We start from the raw sequence: 23,841 nt of genomic DNA on the forward strand, positions 1-23,841 counted from the left end.
TACTGATACTGTCATAATGTACGCATTACCTATTTCCCCAGGAGAGGCGAACTGCATGAGGGAAACAATTTGAAAGCCTGTATTTTTCTGAGTACCTTGAATTTCCTTGGTCTCCCAATGACTTTCCCATTCTGCTAAGAAATAACCACTCGTAGCTTTGTTAGGGAAGCTGCTGGATTCTTTTATTCTTGCTCATGCCCATCCATATCTCTAATATCCTGTTTTGAATGCCACAATGCTTGAAACTTTGCTGGTTTTTTTGGGGTTTTTTTTTTTTGGTCAAAATTTCCATTACCTGTTCTCAGACTGACTCCTTTAAATAACACTATAAAACCGTCTCTGCTTCGCTACTTTGAAGAAGCTGCTTTAGAAGCTTTCTTCCCTCCTGCCCGCCAAGTTGGTAAAAAGAACTCTTTTATTCCTCCATTTGAGAGTTGTTTTTGTTTTTATTGTTTTGGTTTTTATTTTCTATTTGTATCAACAGATTTTGTCTGTTTTGTCCACTGTTGGATTCTGAGAATCTAGAACAGTGCCTGATATAAAGCAGGTGTCTATGAAATATTTGTTGAAAAATTAAATTTGTATCTTTGGTGTTTAATATGACACCTGGTACATAACAGACCCTCAATACATGTTAACTGAATAATCTAACAAAGGATTGGCAGAAACAGATAAGGGGAAGCAGAGTTTGCCACCCCAAAATATGCCTTTTGAGACATTTATCCTGGTTAGTTTTAAGAGAAGACTCAGGAAAAATCTTTGACCTTCCCCTCTCCCCTGAACTCCCTAAAAGAATTTAGATGAAGATCTGCTCCAGAAAGGCAACTAGTCATCAATAACTAGTTTATTATGAATTAGAGTGTGATAGACAGGGAGGAATCTAGCTAGACCCATTTAATCAAAGTCCTCTCAGTGTCTCATTGTTAAAGGTGGCCCAGCAACATTTGTTGACATTTGCTTTTCCATCTCCCTGTGAAATGCCTTCCTGCCCTTGGAAGTCCCAAACCCTCTACCCCTTCTCCTTAGCTCCAGAAGACATAGAAGCCTCAACTGCCCAGTCTGTCCTCAGGTCTCATATTTTTATGGAGCCCCTGGATGTACATACATAATATTTATACATTTTTTTCCTGTGAATCTGTCTCAAGTCAATTTGATTATTACATCAGCCAGAAGATCTTAGAAGGGTAGAAAGAAAATATTTTTCCTCCCCCACAGGGATGCAGAATTACATCAAAGAAGTAGATAAAAATGTCATTCTAGACTCCTCCTTCTTTCTCATATTTTTTATCTAATCAATCACCAAGCTGTCCATTCGTTTGTTTCTTAAAAACCTTTCCACTATTTTCTTTTCTTTTCCTGCCTGTTCCATGGCTTAACCTGTGTCCCTATCATCTCTATCCTGGACTATTACAATATTCTTCCAGTTAGTTTCTGTGCCTTCAGTATTGCTCTTTTCCAGTTGAGCCTACTCTTAGTGCCATTTCTAAAATGTCAGTCTCCTGATTGGTGAATCCCATTATCTGAGGGATCAAGTTTAGATTCCTTTGGAAGAACAATAAGACCCTTTATGACCTGGCCCCTTTCCATCCTTACCTCCTATTCTACTCTGCTTCTCCCCTCTCTCACACGTGCTCTGAAGGCTTGCCATCCCAAAATTTTTTGTGTGTCTGTGCCTCTGTTCCCTGGGCTTGGACGAGCCCTCATCTACTTCATATACCTGATAAACTTTTACTTATCTTCCAAAATTTAGCTTAAATTTCACTTCCTCTTGGAAGTCCTCTTTCACCCCCATGCACAATTTGTTGCTCCTTCCAACACCTCCCAAAGCACTCAGCTCCCTGTGCACTGTCATTATTTGCTGACACATCTACCTTCCTAGAACTCGGTCTTACGCATCTTTGTATACCCAGAGCTCAGCTCCAGGGTTGACATGCAGTAAGGGTGCAATAAAGATTTTTTTTTTTTACTACAATGACTTACACACTAAACTAAACATATCAAAGTCCTGCTTTGTGGAATTATTCAAGTTTTGAGTCTTTATGAAGCCCATGTGGTATATTTCAAATTCTGATGTGAATTATGGATCCTTAGTTGAACGTTGCTCTGTGAGTTTGTAGTGAGAGCCAATTATTTTTAAGGATTTTCTTGGGTTAAACTTTATATTTTTGTACTGAAAAGCCCTTCATGAGGCACAGCTTTCCACCCATGTTTTTCTCTTTCTATACTATGCACATTTTACACAAACTGTAAAAAGTCATGTTGCATTATAGGTTCAATCACAGAGTAACGTTCCTCATCTACTGTCTGATTCAGTCTACATAGTAATATTAATATTCTGGCAATTCTCCTGAGCTGTCACTGGAACTGGGCTGACTGTCATCCTAAAGGGAAAGGCGAGAACTTGAGCATGGGCTTTTTCTAAGTTATAGGAAGGTAGGCTTAGACATTTTTAAAAGCCCTAAGCCTGTCCTTATAAGCTGATAGTAACATGAAATGTTATTTCCCCCATTCCCATCCTGTCTTAGTTCATGATACAAATTGTACTTTTGGCAGTCCCTTCAAGTGTTGTATTACCTTTTCTTCCTGCTTACAAAATAAAATGGAAAATAAAACAATGAAAAATACAATAGCTTAAAGATAATTCATCAAAAGGGAATTGATAATATTAAGCAAACAAGGTAGAATTAGATTGAGTTTATGCCAAGAGTTATATGTGAATACAGAGTCAAGAAAAAAAGACAAAATTATACTCAGGAGGAAAACAGAGGTTGGAAAACAAAGGGCAAAACAAAGGGCAGTGGGAATGAGGCTTGAAGCATCAAGGAAATCGTGCACAGAGTGGAGTAGGTAAGACTTGGCTATGTGAAAAATTAATATTTCATATTCCTGTTATTGCCTGAGCACATTCCTTAAAGGCAGCACACCAAAATTGTCACCATTTGTGTACTCAGGCTAGCATGCTAGTCAGAGCAAGGCCAAGGTTTGTCTGGGTTTCCTTAGGAGAATTTTGTGGAAATTCTGTGTGTTTGAGACGGGCACGTGTTTCCTGTCATGGACCTCCAGGCCACTGCCCAGGTAGGGGCAGACCTCTGCAGAGCTGGCCATCTAGGCCCCAGTGGGGCCTCTATAGCTTCATTTCCTTGGGAACCAAGGGAACCAACAGTCCAGGGAGGGTTCCAGCTGTTCTAGGCCTACCTAATAAGGAAGAGCAAAATGCCAGATGGACAGATTTTCACAGAGGAGGGAAACAGGAAATGGTAGACCTGGGATGAGCTAGGAGTCCATCCTCTGGTTTTCAGCAGGGCTCAATGGCATAAATTGTAGAGCGGAAAACCACAAGGCTGTGTACTAGACCTTGGGCACCAGCGGTTACCTTCCAGACACCCTATTCTCCCAGTATCATCTGGTCTCTGGGAAATCAGAAGGAGATTTGTTAAAGGCACTGAACCAGATGTGACACACAGGATGAAGGAAATGTCAGATGCCCTGTGCACCTGAATTCAAAGTTAGGGCTGAGGTCCATTACAGAGAATCTTCTTCAGGGCAGTTTCCCTGCTGGGAGACGTCAAGGATGAAATGTCCGGTGAAGTGGCCTCAGTTAAAGAGTGTCAAAGGTTGAGGGCCTTGACTTCTAACTCTTCATCCAAGCTCATCCTAGCCACCCACAAAATGTATATCTTTCAGTGAATACATTCTAACCAAGCTTTAAACAGCTACCTGTATGTAAATCATTATCCCAGCCTTCATTAGAATGTTCCCTTCCGAGTCCCCTGACTCTGACCTTATTACCATTTCCAACTCCTTTTATTTCATTCTTAGGAAATATATTTTTTTTCTTCCTGAGAGAAAAGGCAGTAGAAGAAGGGAAGTGCATCAGGAAGTAGAGAACCTTAGCACTGATAGAAATGGCTGAGGTCAATGAACACTTAAAAGCCAAAAAGTAATTAAGGAAGACTGCTGCTTTAAAACCTCATTTTCCAGTCCAAAGCAGGAAAACCAGAAACCTAGGTTAAAATTCCCTCTGTGTCATCGTTTTTAGCATGGCTAGTCATTGAGAGAGGACAGTTGGGTAAGGCTAAGTACGTGTTGGTTCTTTGTCTCCCCAGGAGAAAGAACTTCAGGATTCTTCTCAGGAGAGGCAGATTGAAGGTAAAGCCATTTCTGAACTATCAAAGAGAGTTTCCTAGTCACATTCCAATCACAAATGGAAGGATTGGTGAATCGAACTGTCTCAAGCTCAGATGTGAATCTGGAGAAATGTGTGGTCCTTTTTCAGTATGTTAATCCTTACCAAACTCTCCCTGGGCAAGCTTTTCATTCCTCCCAGATCCAGTCCTGTTCTTCCACTCCCTCTCAGATTTTACCTGTCCTTCAGGTATATTCTTGGCCTAGACACTCTAGGCTTTCCAAAGAAAAAAGTTTGCTAGCTCAGTAAACTAACTTAACCTCTGCTAATAGGCAATTGAAGAAAGATAAAGGAACTCATCATGTAAGATCACACCTCTTCAGAGATCATTTTGCTTTTTTTTTTTTAAACTTTAATTTATTTTAAATGTGTTTTTCCAGGACCCATCAGCTCCAAGTCAAGTAGTGTTTCAATCTAGTTGCAGCTCACAGTGGCCCATGTGGGGATCGAACCAGCAACCTTGTTGTTAAGAGCACTGCACTCTAACCAACTGAGCTAACCAGCCGCCCCTCATTTTGCTTTTTAACAGTGACCTTCCAAAGGCAATGCCTTAGAAGAGAAGTAATGCTGACGAAGAAGCATTTCTAGTTCTGTGAAAGGGACAACAGAACCATAACAGAGGTAATGGGATAGATACTTACAGGCAGGGAGGTCCTGGTAGAGTTTCTCAGAGGTAAGCATCTGACGCCCTGCCTCTGTGTGAAAACCTGACAGAAGATTTCTGTGCTATTCACTTACTTACTCTCACAACCATTTAACAAATAATGAAAGATTTACTATGTGGGGCCCTGTGTTATAGAAATATAAAGGTAAGCAAACTAGACATGTGTCTGCCCACATGGAGCTTATATTCTAACGGGGAGACACACCAAAAATAAATATGAACAGACAAAACCTTTAAATTGGTTGGAGTTGTATTTTGGATGGAATGTCAAGAAAGTCTTCTTTGAGGAGGAAACATTAAGGCTATCTCAAACATTGAAGGGAGCCTGCCAGGCATAGGGGAACAGGGTTCCAAGCAGAGGGAACAGCATATGGGAGTGTTGAAAGAGCTTAGCATATTTGTGGAATAGAAAGAACATTTCCAAGGCTCCAATTTGCTGCCAAAGGAGAGACTGACACAAAATGAAGTTAGAGAGACAGGCTGGAGCCAGATCATGTCTACAGTTAAGTTTTATTAGGATTTACAGCCTTAGAGTTGATTCAAAGTAAAAGGAAAATGCATCCAAGGTGTGAACTAGGAATTGTGCTTTGGTATGCATTCAGGAACCTCTTGCTACTCTGGAAAAGGGATTACAAGTGGACCACAGTGGACACAGAGAGACAAGCTGAGAGGTTATTATAATAATCCAGATAAGAGATGATGGAGGCCTGGAGTTAGGTTGAAGCAGAGGATAGATGTGAGATGTATTTTAGAGAAAGAATTGACAGGACCTGCTATGGGAGGGAGAGGAATCGAAGATGACTCCAACGCGTCGAAGAGAAGGAGATAACCTTACAGCCATTCATTATCACTCTGGCTGTGACGGCTGAAGCCTTCTTGAGTTTCTCAGAACTCACAGGCCCCAAGACAAAGCTCTTGTTTGGATCCATTTAAGGGTTCCTTCTCCATGAGCAAAACCATCTAAGAGATCCAATTATAGTTTTCAACATAAATTAGGAATTCTTTCTGAGAAAGCACAAAGAAATCAAATAGACTTTTTGCCTGTGTGAACCTCGTTGACACTGGCAAAAGAAAATGATGCTTGGCTTTGAGATAGTGAAGGATTCTTATCTAACTGCCCAGAGTAGTTATCAAAGGGTTGAAGAAACATGTCAGGAAGTCCAGTGCAATATGGGAGACTGAGTGCAAACTCTATTGTAAAACTTGCCATAATTCTTTCTCTGAGCCAACTCAATGTAAGGAATTTAAGTGATCTCTTCAAAGCGTAAATAAATTCTAATGGCAGTAAGTATTTAGCAGTAGTACTTTGGCAAGTCATGGTTTTCTCTTGAACACTACGTATTCCTATAGATGGAAAATACTTACAAGTAAATGTGGGTTATCTTTTCTAGCATAATCACTGTCAGTAGGATGTACTGTGCATCTCCAAAAGTACTTTTTCCCCACATCCTTTCAAAATGACGCTGTTGCTCAAGTTTGGTGACTCTAGAAAATATATCCTGTTTGGTAGCCATTTACAAACAGTGTGCTTTCTTCTCTTAAAACCATTTTAAAAAATCTATTTATGTACCATAGTCAGGCTTTCACACATGAGGTAATTACTTTGGGCTTGGATTCTCCTGCAATTCCTTTGCTATGCTTTCAGCTGAAGAGTGGCTGGTCAAAAGATGACAGGATGAGTTGAGAAACACTGTCACAAATTGTCTTCTTATTTCCAGGGTTGAAAAATGACCAGGATGGAAAATTATACCCTGATTCTCAGATCAAGAAATGCTGGTGTAACTCACTAACATCAATGTGCTAGTGGTAAAAGGATGGGCTGTGCCTCAAGGAGTTTGCAACTTCCTATCACTTCAGGCTGCCTCACACCTTTCTGCCTCTGAGCCTCTGGCCTGGCCATTGTTTATACATTCAATAGCCCAACCAATCATTGATTCTCATCTTAAATATCTCTTAACCTCTTTACCAGAGTGGATGTGTATGTGTGTGTGTGGGGGGGGAGTGAGTTGGAAGGGGGGTTGTTCCTAGATCCCTCATTTCTAGTTTGTGTTTCTGTGCACTCCTTCATTGTATCTATCATAATTGTGATCAGATACTTGTGTTATTTTTTTCTGGCTGATGTTATTTAATGATTTTCTCCCCAATTAGCCTGCAAATTCCATGAGGGCAAATGGTCTCGTTCACCACCAAACCCTCAGTTCTAACACAGTGCCTGGTACATAGTGGGGCCTCAATAAATATTTGTGGAGTAACTTAATTGATGACACGAGCACACATCTAAAAAGCACTTCAAGGTGGCATACTTTGCAAGGTTAAAGGAGGGAAAATCCAACCTGAAACTGAAATGGTCACTATCAGTAACAAGAGAATAGCTGGGATGAAGATGGATCTAGAAGGAAGAATAGGATTTGTTCCAAAGAAGACGGGGAAAGTATTCCTGGCTGGAGGAATATAATAGTGTGCCCAACAAATTCTGGGGAACATTTGGACATTGGTTGAGTGGGATGGTCTACAGGAAAGTAGTGGGATTAAGATAAATCTAGGCAAATCTTGTCGATCTTGGTACCATTAAATGTTTCTGAGCAAAGTGATTACGTATACAAACCTAATATTTTGACATCCAAACCACAAAGCAAATGAAATACAGGATTTAATTCCCATTATAAAGATCTCTTGGCTGAACCAAAAGATTATACAAGGAATATTTTAGATAACATCCCTTTAGGTAGATTAAAATATTTGTTTACAACTAAAATAGTAGATTGCCATTTAACTGAAGAGATTTATTAAGAAGTAGCCAGAAAATAAGAGATTAATACTTAATGAGCAGAGTGGCTAAGTTAGTAGTCCTGCTAATTAAAGTTCATTTAAAAATTAAAATAACACTGCAAATCCAATACATGAAAATTGACATTTGTGATTTGATTTACAAAATTTTAATTTATGTAAAACTTTTCAGGACTGTATCTACTGCATTTGGCAAAGTGTCTTTGAGATTTTAAAATACCACTTGTAAAAGAAGATTCCAGAATATCTTTATATTCAAAAATAGTTAAATAGTTACTCTTCTAATCAAAGAAAAATAGAAATGCAGCTCAGATGTCAGCTGAGAGAGCTGTGCTTCAATCTGTTAAGACAGAGTCTTATATAACAAAACGTAGTCATGGGAGTGATGTATCACTTTGACTATAAAAGGTAACCTCATGAAGGAGTGTTATCCCATCACCTTTGTCATATTCTATAGGACATGACTCAGTGGGGGGGTCACCATAGGTTCTGTCCAGCACACAGCTGACTTTAATGGGCGGCCATGATTGAGACCTATAGCTCTAAAACATTCTGCTCTATTTCTTTTCCACTGAAAACAGTACACATTTGAAAATCATAACTTTTACTTTTTTTCTTACTACTCAAGTTTAAATGCCATGAGAGACAAACAGAAGAGAAAAATACCGTCCTCTGCAGTTGTGATTATTTACATAAAATAGTCAATATTCTCTATTTTTGTAGTACTGTCGGAGGGTTCAATCTAATACTATTCTTCCTTCATCAACCATGTGTCTGAAAAATACCTAGAGGTGGACAGAGTTTCCAGTAGGGAAAAACAGAGGCACATCACATGTTATGTCTTATTCTAAGTTAATGGCACGACTTCTGTGATTCCATAGCAAAACCAGAACATCTGACATTAAAATATCGTCTATAGAAGTCTATGAAATAGATCTCTGAACTATATTCACATATTCAAAAGGGATTCCAGCGAGACTGAAAAACCTCGAAAGTACAGCTATTCTGTTATGAATCTTAAAAACTTGGCTGTGGAGAGACAAAATGAAGTGATTTTCAACTTGAAGTGTTTATAAAAGTAATATACCATGGGTTAAAGACTACTTGAACAGAAATGAGAGGCACTGGCTAAAAGAAGTTTCAGTGTTGTCTGAACAGGAAACGTGAATTTAGACTGAGTATTTTCATTAAAGTACTCGACCACATCTACTTCAGAAATTGTCTGGGATAAGCAGGCTTTCTCATCCCAGGCACCGCCTACCTAGGTATGACCACTAGAGGCCGCCATCTGGGGGAAAGCTGCATTGGAAGACGGTGACTCTAATTTACTGATGTGGCAATTTGCCTGGCGATGGGTATTCAAAACGGTCTCCCAGACTCTCCAGGAAGAATTAAAAGCAGCTAATTCACCACTCCTAGACTTGACTACAATATCAGAATCAACAGGTTTGCTGTGAGTTTAATTTCAGGAATGAAAAGCCTAATTTTGGAAATGTGAATATTTTGGGGGCATTATGACAGATATCTAAGGATGTTTTCTTTTAATGGTAAAACATGCACATTTCTAAAAAACATTTCAGCCAGAGGCTCTCAACTTTCAAAAGACACATGGCCTTTTGAGAGGTTGTGCCATCCTTGTGAGAGAAGAATCTATAGCATAAAGAACCTAGTACTGATTCGAAAAGATCTATGCACCACTATGTTCATTGCAGCATTATTTATAATAGCCAAGTTATGGAAGCAACTCAAGGGCCCATCAATAGACGATTGTATAAAGAAAAGGTGGTACATATATACAATGGAATATTACTTGGCCATAAAAAAGAATGAAATCTTACCATTTGCAACAACATGGATGGGCCTAGAGGGTAGTATGCTGAGTGAAATAAGTCAGACAGAGAAAGGCAAATGCATTATCATTTCACTTATATGTGGAATCTAAAGAACAAAATAAATGAACAAACAAAACAGAAACAAACTTGTAGATATAGAGAACAAACTGATGGTTGCCAGATAGGAGGGGATTTGGGGGGATAGGTGAAAAAAGTGAAGGCAGTAAAAAGTACAAATTGGCAGTTACAAAGTAGTCACAGGGATATAAAGTACAGTATAGGGAATATAGTCAGTAATATAACAACTATGTATGGTGCCAGGTGGGTACTAGACTTATCGAGGGGATCATATCATAAATTATATAAATGTATAACCACTGTGCTGTTCACCTGAAACTAATATAAAATAATATTTAATGTTAAGTAATTTAAAAATGAAATATATTTTTTTAAAGAACCTAGTACTTCCGGGGAGTTTTTCACTCTGAGAACACATGCAGGACAGTCCAGTTCTCGCCCACTCACAAGTCCTCTGACACTGTGCCATCCAATGTGGTAGCCACGAGTCACAGGTGCTGCTGAGCAGCTGAAATGGGGCTAGTCTGACCTGAGATGAGCTGTGAATGTAAAATACAATCAAATTTCTAAGACTTAGTACAAAAACAGTAAAATATATCACGATTACATGTTAATATGATAATATCCTATCATCCGGATATATTAGATCAAATGAAATACATTGTTAAAATTAGTTTTACCTGTTTCTTTTTTGTAATGTGGCTCCTAGAAATTTTTTACTTACATATGTCATACATTATATTTCTACTAGCTAGTGTTCTTCTAAAACTGTTCAAACCCATCCTCTTCCTAACTCCCGGGGTTGGATGGTACCCAGCAGGCATACCAGTATGCAAGGCCTGAGCTGGAACTTTAGATCCTGGATGCTGAAATGAAGGTTTGCACAATAGAGTGCTACAGTAGCTCCCCCTTATCTGCAGTTTTGCTTTCTGTGATTTCCTGTTCCTGTGGTCAACCTCAGTCAGAAAATATTAAATGGAAAATTCCAGAAATGAACAATTTGTAAGTTTTAAATTGGATGCTGTTCTGAGCAGCGTGATGAAATCTCGTGCTGACCTGCTCCATCCCACCCAGGACACGAATCACCCCTTTGTCCAGCACCTCTGTATACATGCTGTATACGCTCCCCGCCCGTTAGTCACTTAGTAGCCGTCTTGGTTATCAGGTCTGTTATTAGGTTGGTGCAAAGATAATTGTGGGTTTGCAATTATTTTTAATCTTTTAAACTGCAATTACTTTTGCACCAACCTAATAGAAAGAGAGACATGCAAATTCTCAGGCTCCATCTTTTACTTACTGAATCAGAAACTCTGGAGGTGGGACCAGTAATACCTGTTTAACAAGCCCTCTGGTGATTCTGAGGCACTCTCCATTTTAGGAACCAGTTATATCTCATTTAACACCGCACCTGTCCTGTGGGTTGGAATTAGTTATCACCCTATTTAACAAGGGAGAAAACCAGGTGATAAAGAAATTAAGAAACTTGCCCAATTACACAGCAAAAACCCAGGCTTTCGACTCCTGTGCTTCTAATCCTGGAGTCGATACTCTTAATTAGATGTCAAATCCATGAGAAAAACAAAAAGAAGAGAAATACGGGACGTTAGATTAGTGGTTGTTAAACTTTTTGGAGTCACCCACCTCAGAATCTAATGAAACTCTGGTCACTCTTCCACAATAAGGCATTTTTACACAACGCTGATATAACTTCAGGAGGCTACCTGACCCCTGGAGAGCCCTGTCAGCATCCCATCTTATAATCCCTCATCTGGGGCCCCCGAATGTAGTCAACGGGTTCCCCTGACAGGAATAGGCTTTTTTATGTATGATGTTCTCTACTAAAGGTTCACTGAAGGAAAAATTTGGTATTAAATGTTGAATGGGTAAGAACTACATTTCTTTGATTAGCCTAACTAGGGACAAAATGCTATTTAAATGCAGAGGGTGTAGCAGGCAACCAACTGATCTTGAAATCTGAAAGGGGGCTGATTCTCCAGGGGGAAGGAGTGCCAAGGACCCTGGTCACGCTTGACTGTGATGTCAGAGCACTGATACCAAGTGAGTAAAGGACCTTGCTAATACCATGTTTCCTCGAAAAGAAGACCTAGCCAGACCATCAGCTCTAATGCGTCTTTTGGAGCAAAAATTAATATAAGACCCGGTCTTATATTATATTATACTATATAAGACTTGGTCTCATATTATTATAAAATAAGACCGGGTCTTATATTAATTTTAATTTTAATTTTTATTAATTTTTGCTCCAAAAGATGCATTAGAGCTGATGGTTCGTCTAGGTCTTCTTTTTGGGGAAACACGGTAGTGTATGTCTTTCCCATTTGAAGATAATGTTAATTACAGGAATTACTACTGTGATAGCTATGGGAGCACATCAGGCTGAAAAAGTTAGTGTACAATGAATGTGCCTTTGTGTTTGCAGTACAGAGGGTATTTGCAGAACCTGAAGCTGTTTGATAAGCACAGCACAGCTCAGTTTTCACCTGACCTGGGATTTCCATAATTTATTCCCAAACAATGGTGATCAAGTGCTTGGCGATGGTGGTGAAGGAGGGGAGGCTGGTTTCTTTTTGTCAACCTGAAAAAATAAAGCTGAAATGCTTATTCTTTCATAAAAGGGAAAATAGGTTATCTTGAACCTATTGGTAAATCCTCAGTGTTTTTTAATAAGTAATTCTACATTTCAGAAGATAGAAAAGTAGATGGTTCAACATCCGCAAATCCATCAATGTGATACATCACATAAATAAAATAAAGGACAAAAATCATATGATTATATCAATTGATGCAGAAAAAGCATTTGACAAGATACAACATCCATTTATGATTAAAACACTTAATAAAATAGGTATAGAAGGAAAATACCTTAACATAATAAAGGCCATATATGACAAGCCCTCAGCTAATCTCATAATTAACGGTGAAAAACTTAAGCCCTTTACTCTACGTTCAGGAACACGACAAGGCTGTCCCCTATCACCTCTGCTTTTCAACATAGTGTTGGAAGTCCATACCAGAGCAATCAGGCAAGAGAAAGAAATAAAAGACATACAAATTGGGAATGAAGAAGTTAAATTATCACTCTTTGCAGATGACTCCACCAAAAAGCTGTTAGAAACAATCAAGGAATACAGTAAAATTGCTGGCTACAAAATCAACGTACAAAAGTCCATTGCATTCCTATATACTAACAATGAAATCTCAGAAAAAGAAATACAAAAAACAATTTCTTTTGCAATAGCAGCAAAAAGAATAAAATACCTAGGAATAAACTTAACCAAGGATGTGAAGGACCTATATGCTGAAAACTATAAGACATTTTTGAAAGAAATTGAAGAAGACACAAAGAAATGGAAAGATTCCGTGCTCATGGATTGAAAGAATCAACATAGTTAAAATGGCCATATTACCCAAAGCAATATACAGATTTAATGCAATCCCCACCAAAATCTCAATAGCATTTTTTAAAGAAATAGAACAAAAAATCATCAGATTTGTTTGGAACCACAAAGGACCCCAAATAGCCAAAGCAATCTTAAGAAAAAAGAACAATACTGGAGGTATCACACTCTCTGACTTTAGCTTGTACTACAGGGCTACAACATTTGAAACAGCTTGGTATTGGCAGAAAAACAGACACGTAGACCAATGGAATAGAATTGAGAACCCAGAAATAAAACCACGTAAATATGGACAGACAATTTTTGACAAAGAAGCTAAAAACACATAATGGAGGTGTCGTGCGGGGTGTCCGGCGGGGCGGCCTGCGGGGTCTCTGTTCCCGCTCCCCACATAAGAACGCAGGACATGGTGAGGCCAAAAAGGAACACCCACGGAGCCATAGGTAGGGAAGTCATACCACTATGGTCTCACTGGAGGCTGGGTTTACACAACGTGCGATCTGCTGTCCACTTTGCTGCCAACCGACCAACTGTCCTCGACTCTCCTTACTCTCCTTCAGTCTCCTCCTTCACTCTCCTCGGCTCCCCTCCGTAACCGCGGCAGTTATATCAGTGACCAATGGCATAATGGCTACAGCTGATGGCCAACCAGCCACAGCTGACGGCCATCCACTATCTGAGCCAGTACCTCTCCACATGAGGCCGAGAGCCTGGAAACTGCTTTCCGGGGCTCTGTCCCCACAGGAGGAAAGACAGCCTCTTCAATAAATAGTGCTGGGAGAATTGGATAGCCATGTGCAAAAGAATGAAACTGGACTGCTATCTGTCACCATGTACCAAAATTAATTCAAAATGGATCAAAGACTTAAGCATAAGACCTGCCACAATAAACTGCATAGAAGAAAACATAGGTACTAAACTTATGGACCTTGGGTTCAAAGAGCATTTTATGAATTTGACTCCAAAGGCAATGGAAGTAAAAGGTAAAATAAATGAATGGGACTATATGAAACTTAAAACCTTCTGCACAGCAAAAGAAACCATCGACAAAATAAAGAGGCAACCAACTGAATGGGAGAAGATTTTTGCAAACAGTGCCTCCAATAAGGGGCTAATATCCAAAATACACAAGGAACTCATCAAACTGAACAACAAAAAGCAGACAACCCAGTTGAAAAATGGGCAGAGGAGCTGAAGAGACATTTCTCCAAAGAGGACATAGTAATGGCAAATAGACAGATGAAAAAATGCTCAACATCACTAATCATCAGAGAAATGAAAATAAAAACCACAATGAGATATCACCTCACCCCAGTCAGAATGGCTATCATCAACAAGACAAATAGTAACAAGTGTTGGAGAGGCTGTGGAGAAAAAGGAACCCTCATACACTGTTGGTGGGAATGCAGACTGGTGCAGCCGCTATGGAAGGCAGTGTGGAGGTTCCTCAAAAAATTACGAATAGAATTACCATATGACCCAGCAATCCCTCTCCTGGGTATCTGCCCAAAATATTTGAAAACATTTATAGATAAAGACACGTGTGCTCCAATGTTCATTGCAGCTTTGTTTACGGTGGCCAAGACATGGAAACAACCAAAATGTCCTTCGATAGATGAATGAATAAAGAAGTCGTGGTATATATACACAATAGAATACTATTCGGCGGTAAGAAAAGATGATATAGGAGCATTTGTGACAGCATGGATGGATCTTGAGAGTATAATGCTAAGTGAAATATGTGAGACAGAAAAAGCAGAGAACCATATGATTTCACTGATATGTGGTATATAAACCAAAAACAACAAAAGAACAAGACAAACGAATGAGAAACAGAAACTCATAGACACAGACAATAGTTTAGTGGTTACCAGAGGGTAAGGGGGTTGGGGGGAGGGAGATGAGGGTAAGGGGGATCAAATATATGGTGATGGAAGGAGAACTGTGGTGAGCACACAATGGGATTTATAGATGATGTAATACAGAATTGTACACCTGAAATCTATGTAATTTTACTAACACTTGTCATCCCAATAAATTTAAAAAAAAAAGAAAAAACTTAAATGTATAAAACTAAAATTAAAATGCTAAAAATGCATAAAAACTGTGATATATTAATTTGTAATAGAATTCTACGTAGCAGTTAACATGCACAGATTAATTTTACATGAATCAAAGGGAAACAACTCTCAAAAAGATTGAGTGCACATAGCAAGGGAAAAATTATGTCTACTAGAATACCATTTATGTAATTTTTTAAATGTCCAAAACATTAGAAGCATTCACATATATGTAAGTATTAAATACATGGATATAAAGCCAATATACTTCGTTCAGACTAGATAGTTATCTCTTAAGAGGAGAAAAATACAAGTTCCAGGATGGTCGAATAGTACTTTCACATAGGCTTGTAATAGCAGCTGCCTTAACACCCCCACATCACACCACCCCAGACCTGGGTTCATTCACATTCCCTACAACGCAGTAACGGAGGAACCTAATGCCCAACAGCAGAGGTTCCAAGGCTAGGAGTGGCAAAGGTTCTTCCTGGTTGATGTCTGAGCCTACTTGCTAAATTTATTCATACCATCTATCCCAAGAGTGGAGAATGGGATCAAAGATGACAAAATGGTCTTCAGCTGCTGTCAATGAAATTTTATTTCTTAAAAGAGTAAGTGAAGTGAATTTTGGGGGAAAGTGCTAAATTTAAATCTATGCGGTGGGTACATGGGTGTTATATTGCTCTCTTTATTTTTTTGTATGTTTGAAATGAAATAAAAATATTAAAATTTACAAACATAATCCATCTGACTTTTAAAATCACAGAATACAAGGATAGTATCAGATGACAAAAGCAATTTTATGGTGCTGTATTATAGTTATAATTTAATTTGGATTTTAAATATGTATTAGTCCCAAAGAAAATATGTTATTTGTAAATTTACTTGTTGCCAAACTGAAGTTTTTTGTTTTATAATTAATTTCAAATAAAATTAATAGTTAAATGAGGAAAAAAGAAGATAGAAACGTATTCAAAATGAATACATAGCTCTGTTCCTTTGACATTTATTGCATGCCTTGAAATAATAGGCAGTCACTGATATAAATGGGTTGAGTTATGAAAGTCTGTACTTGGGAACTTTTCCATAAAAATTATAAATTATATATATATATATATGTATGTGTATATATATATGTGTATATGTGTATACATATATATGTCAATACATATATATGTATACATATATGTGTATATATGTGTGTGTGTGTGTATATATGTGTATATATATATATATACATATATATATATATAAAAATGATGGCTTTGCTTTATCTAACTAAATCAAGGATTAGTTAAAATATATGCTTTTGGAATTATCCTGCAAAACCTAACCATTATTTATAGTGCTATTTCCATGGTGAAATACAATTAATGTTAGAAACATATTTAAACCTACCACAGGCAAAAGGAAAGACTTTTACTACCTTCCCTGACTCTGGAAAACAGATCAGGGATTTTTCCTTTGACTGGCTCCAGTGGAAGCATTTTTCCCTCCCGGGTAATTCACCCCCTGGTGGTGATCACATATAAGCACGAAATACTTATAAATCAGGTGTTTGTGTTACAAGCTGCTTATGCATTCCTTCCCTCCCCCACGATGAGATTTTTTAAATACATCTTTATACCTCCCCAAACATCTAGGGCATTAGTTTTCATCTGGCAGGCAGTCTGGAAGTTGGTTGAATCACTATTAAGGACTCTGACTCTTTACCAACAACTGGACAAAAGTGAATGACTTATTTTCTATGCACCTAGCATAGCATCATAAGCAAAAGTGTGTTTCTCCCAATATGAGTGCACCATGATAGGATTTGCTTCAAAGTGGTTCCCAATAGTATTAATACATTTCAAACAAACTAGCCCATAAGCTGAAATTTCTGTGCCCAGCTTTTTCAAGCAACTGTGTGCCACTTAAACTGGTATTCTTGTCATTCTACGAATGCAATTTTCACTGCTCCCCACCGCCCATTGCCTTTATTTATGGTTTTCCTTTGGCCCTACTACCTAGAAATGATTCCCTTTTTCTTTCTATGTTGCCTTAAATCTTGTGCCAACACTCCTACCCTCCAGCAATATGAAGAATGTTCTCTTTTTCTTTCTTTACTGAGAACATAGAACACACAACACTCGGGCTGTGATCTCCCTTGCATTAGAAAGAAAAAAAATAAATTAAACATAATGCATTTTACTGATGCATTATGCCATCTCTGTTATCCTGCCTGTACTACACAATTAGCTTCTTCTTGTATATTACCTTATCTTTAATTTTCCATTCCACACAGTTCAAACCTTTATTATATAATGCCTTGTTCAGATGTTTCTGAATTAGATTTTAAGCTCCTTCTGGGCAGAAAACTTTTCTTATATTACTTATTAATTAATTAATTAATCTTCATTTATTAATTCACTTCAGGAATTGTTTACCACATTCGTTCATTCATGTACCTAATTCACTCCTTCCATTGACATCTATGAAACATGAATGAGACACTAATAATGATGTTATTGGGTTCACTGTGCCTAGTAAGGAGCCTTTCCCATTATCTGTGAGATGGAAAGCTTGTTGCTACAAAACCAAACAAAAGCAACTGCAAAAAGATATTTCCCAATATCCTGATATAATGACCCCAGTTTGGCTTCAGTTTAATATAATCCCGTTATGTCTAGTTGAGTTCTTATTGTGTATGTCAGCCAGGTGGTATAGTGAGGAGAAATACAGACCCTGGGGAGTAAGAGTGGAGATATTCCTGCCTGAAAGGTTTGGTTTTTCACTGTGAAACATGACACAATGTCATCTGCTGAGAAAGATGATGTCAGCAGGAAAGCTGGGACTTAAGGAAAAATGAATAATCCCTGTTAAGAAAGTGAGATGATGAACCCTCGTGAAGGACCAAAGGATTGCTTTGAGGGTCTCACTGTGTTGTGGGGGACCAAAAGTATGTAGTAACAGCAACCTACGATTTCCTCCAGCAATATTCAGTGCATAGCCATGGGGCAGAAAAGGTAGTTTTACATTTAGCCAAGGTCAGGTCTTGGAAGGCTGATACCACTAGAGGAAATAAGGCCCAGACAGGAAATAAGGTCCAGTTGGAGAGATACTTTAAGCCAGGGAAGGGAGGAAAGCAATGAGGGGAAGAGGAGCTGGAGGGAACAGAGAAATCAGTAGGGCATGGTGGGTGAAAGTCGGATGATTAAGAAACTGTGGGAAGACATTTTTATATTGGAAATTAAGCCGTTCTTGGTGAGAATGAGGTTAAGGATGGCTTCCTCATGTAACGAAAGTTTTGTGAGTTAAGGAAGTCAAGTTGAAACTTGATGGATTGCTCACCAGAATGTTAATGTTGTCTCTGATTACTGCAGGAGTTTTCGAAGTTATGACTCCTGTGAGTTAGCTCCCAAATCTTCAATAAATAAAGGCTGATGGGATGGGGAAAGTGGTAGAGCCACATAGCTACAAAACTCAAAGAGCGATCAGAAAAATGCAAAAGGGAATTTTGCCTATTAGCCAAGTTGAATTGGTTTATAGTTTGTTTCTTTCTATGAAGCTGCTCACCTTCCCTCAGAAAACATAAGTGTGGTTGATAAGTTCATCAAAAGTATACAAATGCAGAAATAAATACTTAGAGGGGACTTACAGAGAGGACTTTATTCTGTGATTTTTTTTAATGAGAGGCAATTTACCAGCCATTATGCATTTCCAATATCACTTAAAAATAATACAAATTGACATTTTACTGATGCATTATGCCTGATAAAAATCATATGAGGACTGACAATTAAGTTCACAAACTTTGTTGCAATGATGTTGCTAACCTTTTTGATATCAGAGGGATTATTCATTATGAATCTGTACCAACTGGGCAAACAGTTAACCAAGTTTACTATTTGGAAGTGCTGAAAAGACTGCGTGAGAAAGTTAGACGACCTGAACTTTTCGCCAACAATTCATGGCTCTTGCAACACGACCATGCACCAGCTCCCACGGCACTGTCTGTGAGGGAGTTTTTAGCCAGTAAACAAATAACTGTAGTGGAACACCCTCCCTACTCACCTGATCTAGCCCCCAATGACTTCTTTCTTTACCTGAAGATAAAGGAAATATTGAAAGGAAGACATTTGGATGACATTCAGGACATCAAGTGTAATACGACGAAAGCTCTGATGGCCAGTCCAGAAAAAGAGTTCCAAAATTGCTTTGAAGGGTGGACTAGGTGTTGGTTTGATGCATAGCTTCCCAAGGGGAGTACTTCAATGGTGACCTTAGTGGTATTCAGCAATGAGTATGTGCACTTTTTCTAGGATGAGTTCATGAACTTAATTTTCAGACATTCATATCTTGTTTTATCTAAACTTTGGGTAGTATTTAGGTGTTGTACTGGGGAACCTGTTTACAAAGATTAAGCCCAAGACTAAATTTTTTAATGACTAGATGTGAAGATGTTCTTTTTCTGTATCACTTCTTATCCAACTTAGGGTATAAAGTACAAATCTTATTGCAACCTAACAAGCTCCTTCAGAATCAATCTGATTTCAAAACTGAGAAAATGTTAGACTATGTTTTTTAAACTTAAAACAAAAGGATAGTATGGGAACTCATACTATCAAAAGAATAATGAGGACAGTGGTAGAGCCACATAGCCATGAAACTCAATAGACATAAATCTTTATTTCTTCATCAAATATATAAATTATAATTTATTGGTCAGAGCCTCATTATGTGATCTCTATTTTGTGAGACAGCCCATGGAGAGGGTGGTCACCTCTATCATTTACACTTCTTTAAATTTTCAAGAACAGCACTTACTTACTTAAATACTAATCAGGTTGCTATTGAGAAATGTTCGTTTTCAGCTAAGCAATGACCAGGAAAGAACAAGGCATACAACTATAATTCCAAGTGCATAATGCATATGGGACAGGGGTCCTCCTTGTTAAGTCAAGCTTTTTGGTTGGGGATAAGCTGGTTTGGGGAGGAATGGGACCAGGCAGAAGAAAGGGTTGTAAGTCAACAGAATTGGAATGGTGGGTGACCTGGTTCTGGCTGGCGCTCTCAGTTTCCATAGGCCTATCCTGATGTGAACTTGAGCTTCTTGTGAGGACCTTGAACTATTCACCTAGAAGAGGCTTGGACAGACAAACCTTCCCAAGTGATATCCTGGACATTTATGCTTCAGCCACATGCCCAACTCCATACCTGCCCCTCTAGGCAAACTCTCCTCCTCGTCCATCACATACGAATCAAGTTATCATCAGCACTAACTTCATGGAACACATTAGTTATGTCCTGTGCATACTGAATCAAAACTCTCTCTTAGGCCTCCCCGCCACCAACATCAAATGGGGTGATGTTGGTGTGGAGTCCCCTGTTGTCCTCACTGTCTTCACAAAAGCTAAGGTTCACTTGAAGGTGAAGCTATAAAAGTCCTCATCGCCGCCCCTTCTGCTGCCTCCACCTTGAGTGCAATGGGAGTGAATCATGAGAAACATGAGAACTCTCCCAAGATTGTCAGCAACACCATCTAAACCACTGACCACGTGGCTCTCCTGCCCAAGCTCATCCGTGAAATGTTCACATCACGGAGGAACTTACAATCACAGTCCATAACATCAGTGCCACTCTGAGACTGCAGGTGGCCACTCTGGCAAACCATGGCTGACGGTCATGGCGCCGCCCGGAGTATCATCCTTGTAGCCAGTGGCGCTGCCAAGACTCTGTTATGGATCTGAGCTGCTCTCTAGAAAACCTGCTAAACACAATGACATCATGGTGGTACAGGTGTTGGAGGGCCCCTCAAGAGAATCCTGGGCAACACTGAAGATGAAACTATCTCCTGCCTTTAACAATGTCACCCATTCCTTCCCTTTTGATACAGGACCTGACATTGCCTTCAATTACCACTTTGCTAAGCTTGTTTGTTGGTGTTAATTTCACTACAGCAATGAAGTGATAGACCTCATAGTCCGTGGTTCCAAGGAGCATGATTCCTCCGGAAAACAAGCCCAATAGTCTTGAGGTAGAGAGAGTGATCCTTAGTTGCTGGCAGTTCTTACCTTACCTCTACCCCACCTCTACATTGAGAAACTCCCGTGCCCAACAGTTATCACCCAAGCTCCTAAAGAACCCTACCTTGTCATGCGTCATTACCATCAATATTGTACACTGTACCCAGAAGAGGGAAATCTACATGAGCTCCCCATTAAGAATCACATCCAAGCCCTTCAATATGGCCCTTCCCTTCCAAATTGCACCCTCAGGTTATTTTTCTGTCCTCACCTCTACTCATTCACCCAACCCAGTACTCTGTATTTCAGTCACACTGGCCTATTGGCTTTAGTTTATCAACTCTATTTTAGTGAATACTAATTCCTTTTCTTGAATGTTCTTTCTCTCATCCTTGTCTACCGGATAAGTGATAGATAATCTTGAGGTATAACAAAATGTCAAAGAAGGAAGTCAGAAGGGGCTGTGGAGAAATGTCTTGATAATGAAGAATTAGCAGTACATTCTACTCACTATGAGCAAATCACTGATTATTGTTGGTTATAAAATAGCTAAACATATGATACTACCCATATTTCACCTCTTTCTTTTTGCTTTTCTTTTACTCACTTCCCACCTATTGGGAAATCCAGTAAGATATCTTCCTGCCAGAATTAATTTCCTCCTCTACCTTAATGAGAAAACCAAGCCCATCACCTATGAGTTCTTGGTTCTAATGCTCTAATGAAAAAAATGAAGTTTCTTAATTCCTAAGGTTTGAGTTTCTATGGTTTCCTTAGGAGGATCCCATTTTGCCTGTTCAGGTACTTTGTTTTCTGAGTTCTTCTTGTACAATTATATTCACCCTTTTCTCTCTCGGTTGGGGTCTTCCAGTCTGTTCCTAAACATCCACAGATGCCCCTCCCGTAAATCACTTGACCTCAGGGCCTTTCTAGTTAACATCATATCTCTAACATTTCATACCCAACAATTCCAGTGAGCAATATATTCAGATTGCCTCTATTTTGTCATTAAGGCATTTTTCCACAGCGCTTTGTAGCTGCCTTCTTCATCTTCTAAACTGTTACTCCAGTTCTCTCAAGGCTATCTAACAACAACAACAAAAAATCAAGATCCCTGTTAGCACGGCTCCAGGAGACCAAAATTGGTCTATTAGAATTTATTTGGTGTGTTTGAGCTGTAGGCTAGAAAAGACCACAACTTCTCTGAGCCAAAAGGGGTGTGGAGTTTTACAGGAGCGGGTAAATGAGGCTGTTCCCCCTTCAATGCTCCTGTGGGTTTTCGCTGCATTGTTTCTAGCAACAAAGGGTTTCAGGGCATGACCAAGCCCTATGGTTCCACATAGGAGTCCCCAGGCTGCTGTCTGGCCTGCCAGCTGATCATATGCCCCGAGGAGACAAACACAAGCCAGCAGGTACAAAGTATAAGACAGGATAAGATGGTTTGTACATTCCAGACGGCTTCTCCAGGCCGAAGGTAAATACAAGCTAGCAGGAAGGTACAAGGTACAAAGCAAGACAAGATGGCTTTCAAGATAAGAAGGTTTCTGCTCCCAGCTTAAACATGGCCTAATAAATACCAAGTGCAGTGCCTTATTTTCAGGTTCCATTCGACGTAGCTGACCTTTGCTAATTCTTGAAATGCTCCGCTCCCAGTCGTTCAGCACACCAGAATTCCCTCGTCTTCCTCCTACCTTTCACACACATCCCAGCTATCACAGGAGTCTCTCCTCCTCCTCCTTCACTCTAGATAGTCCTTGGTCCTCATCTCTTTTATTGAATATTTCACTTTCACAATTTTAACAATCATTCTTGTGTGGATTAGTCCCATATGAACGTCTTGACCTCTCTACCAAGCTACGCTTCTAATTTCTGTCTGCCTATGGGACACTTCCACTTACAGATATCACCAACTCTTGGGATGAGATCTCTATAACTAATTTTCATTATCTCTTCCAGACACTTTTGCGTCTATCTCTTACACTTCTCTTTCTCAAACCACATTAAAACCAAGAATAAGAGATAAAGATCTCTCCTACTTTTAAAGATTTCCAGAAATGATAATTTCCTAAACTAATTTGGCAAACAGACTTTATAAACCAGGATACAGAGAACTAAAGGGAAAATGATCATTCTTTTACACCTTAGGGTAGATACAGTTCTGTAATTTAAGTCTATAGATCAAAAAAAAGGCTCATTTGACAAAGAAAATCATTTCTAGGGAAGCACATAAAAAGGGTTAGATGAATTCTTAAAAGACGAGATAGGCTTAAGAGTACTTACCTTAGAGGAATCATTTATTTAAGGTATAAGGCAAAAAGAGATCTTGGAAAACTAAGATGCTGTATGAATGCAAAGATCATTTCTATCTAATTATGTTAATTTGATTCACTTACTCAATGGGGATCACGCCACTAAAGATTTCAAAAGATTTAGGCATCTTCCTCTGTTATAGATTCACTTTAAAACTTTGTTTTTCCAGCTGTTTACCTTTTGGTCTAGCAGATTTTTTTTTTTGTACAAAATATTCCCATTGGAAGAAATATTTCAGACTAACTGTTTAAAATATAAACAAAATAACATCTATTCTGCATTGCTAGCTGCTCTTTCAGTAATAAATGTTCCTACAGTTAAAACTGAATAATTAAGGTCTGTTTTAGAGACTTGATTTTAGAGAAAGAAAGCTCAGTAATTAAAGTGAAAATGAAAATGAAAATGGAAACTGATCATGAGTGAATAACAATTTTTCATTTCCATTTGAAAGAATCTCTCAGGCACTAAGTTTTATTCAAATTACCCAGGAGGCCACTCAG

The sequence above is a fragment of the Rhinolophus hipposideros genome, assembly GCF_964194185.1.
Source record: "Rhinolophus hipposideros genome assembly, chromosome: 4".
NCBI lineage: Eukaryota > Metazoa > Chordata > Mammalia > Chiroptera > Rhinolophidae > Rhinolophus > Rhinolophus hipposideros.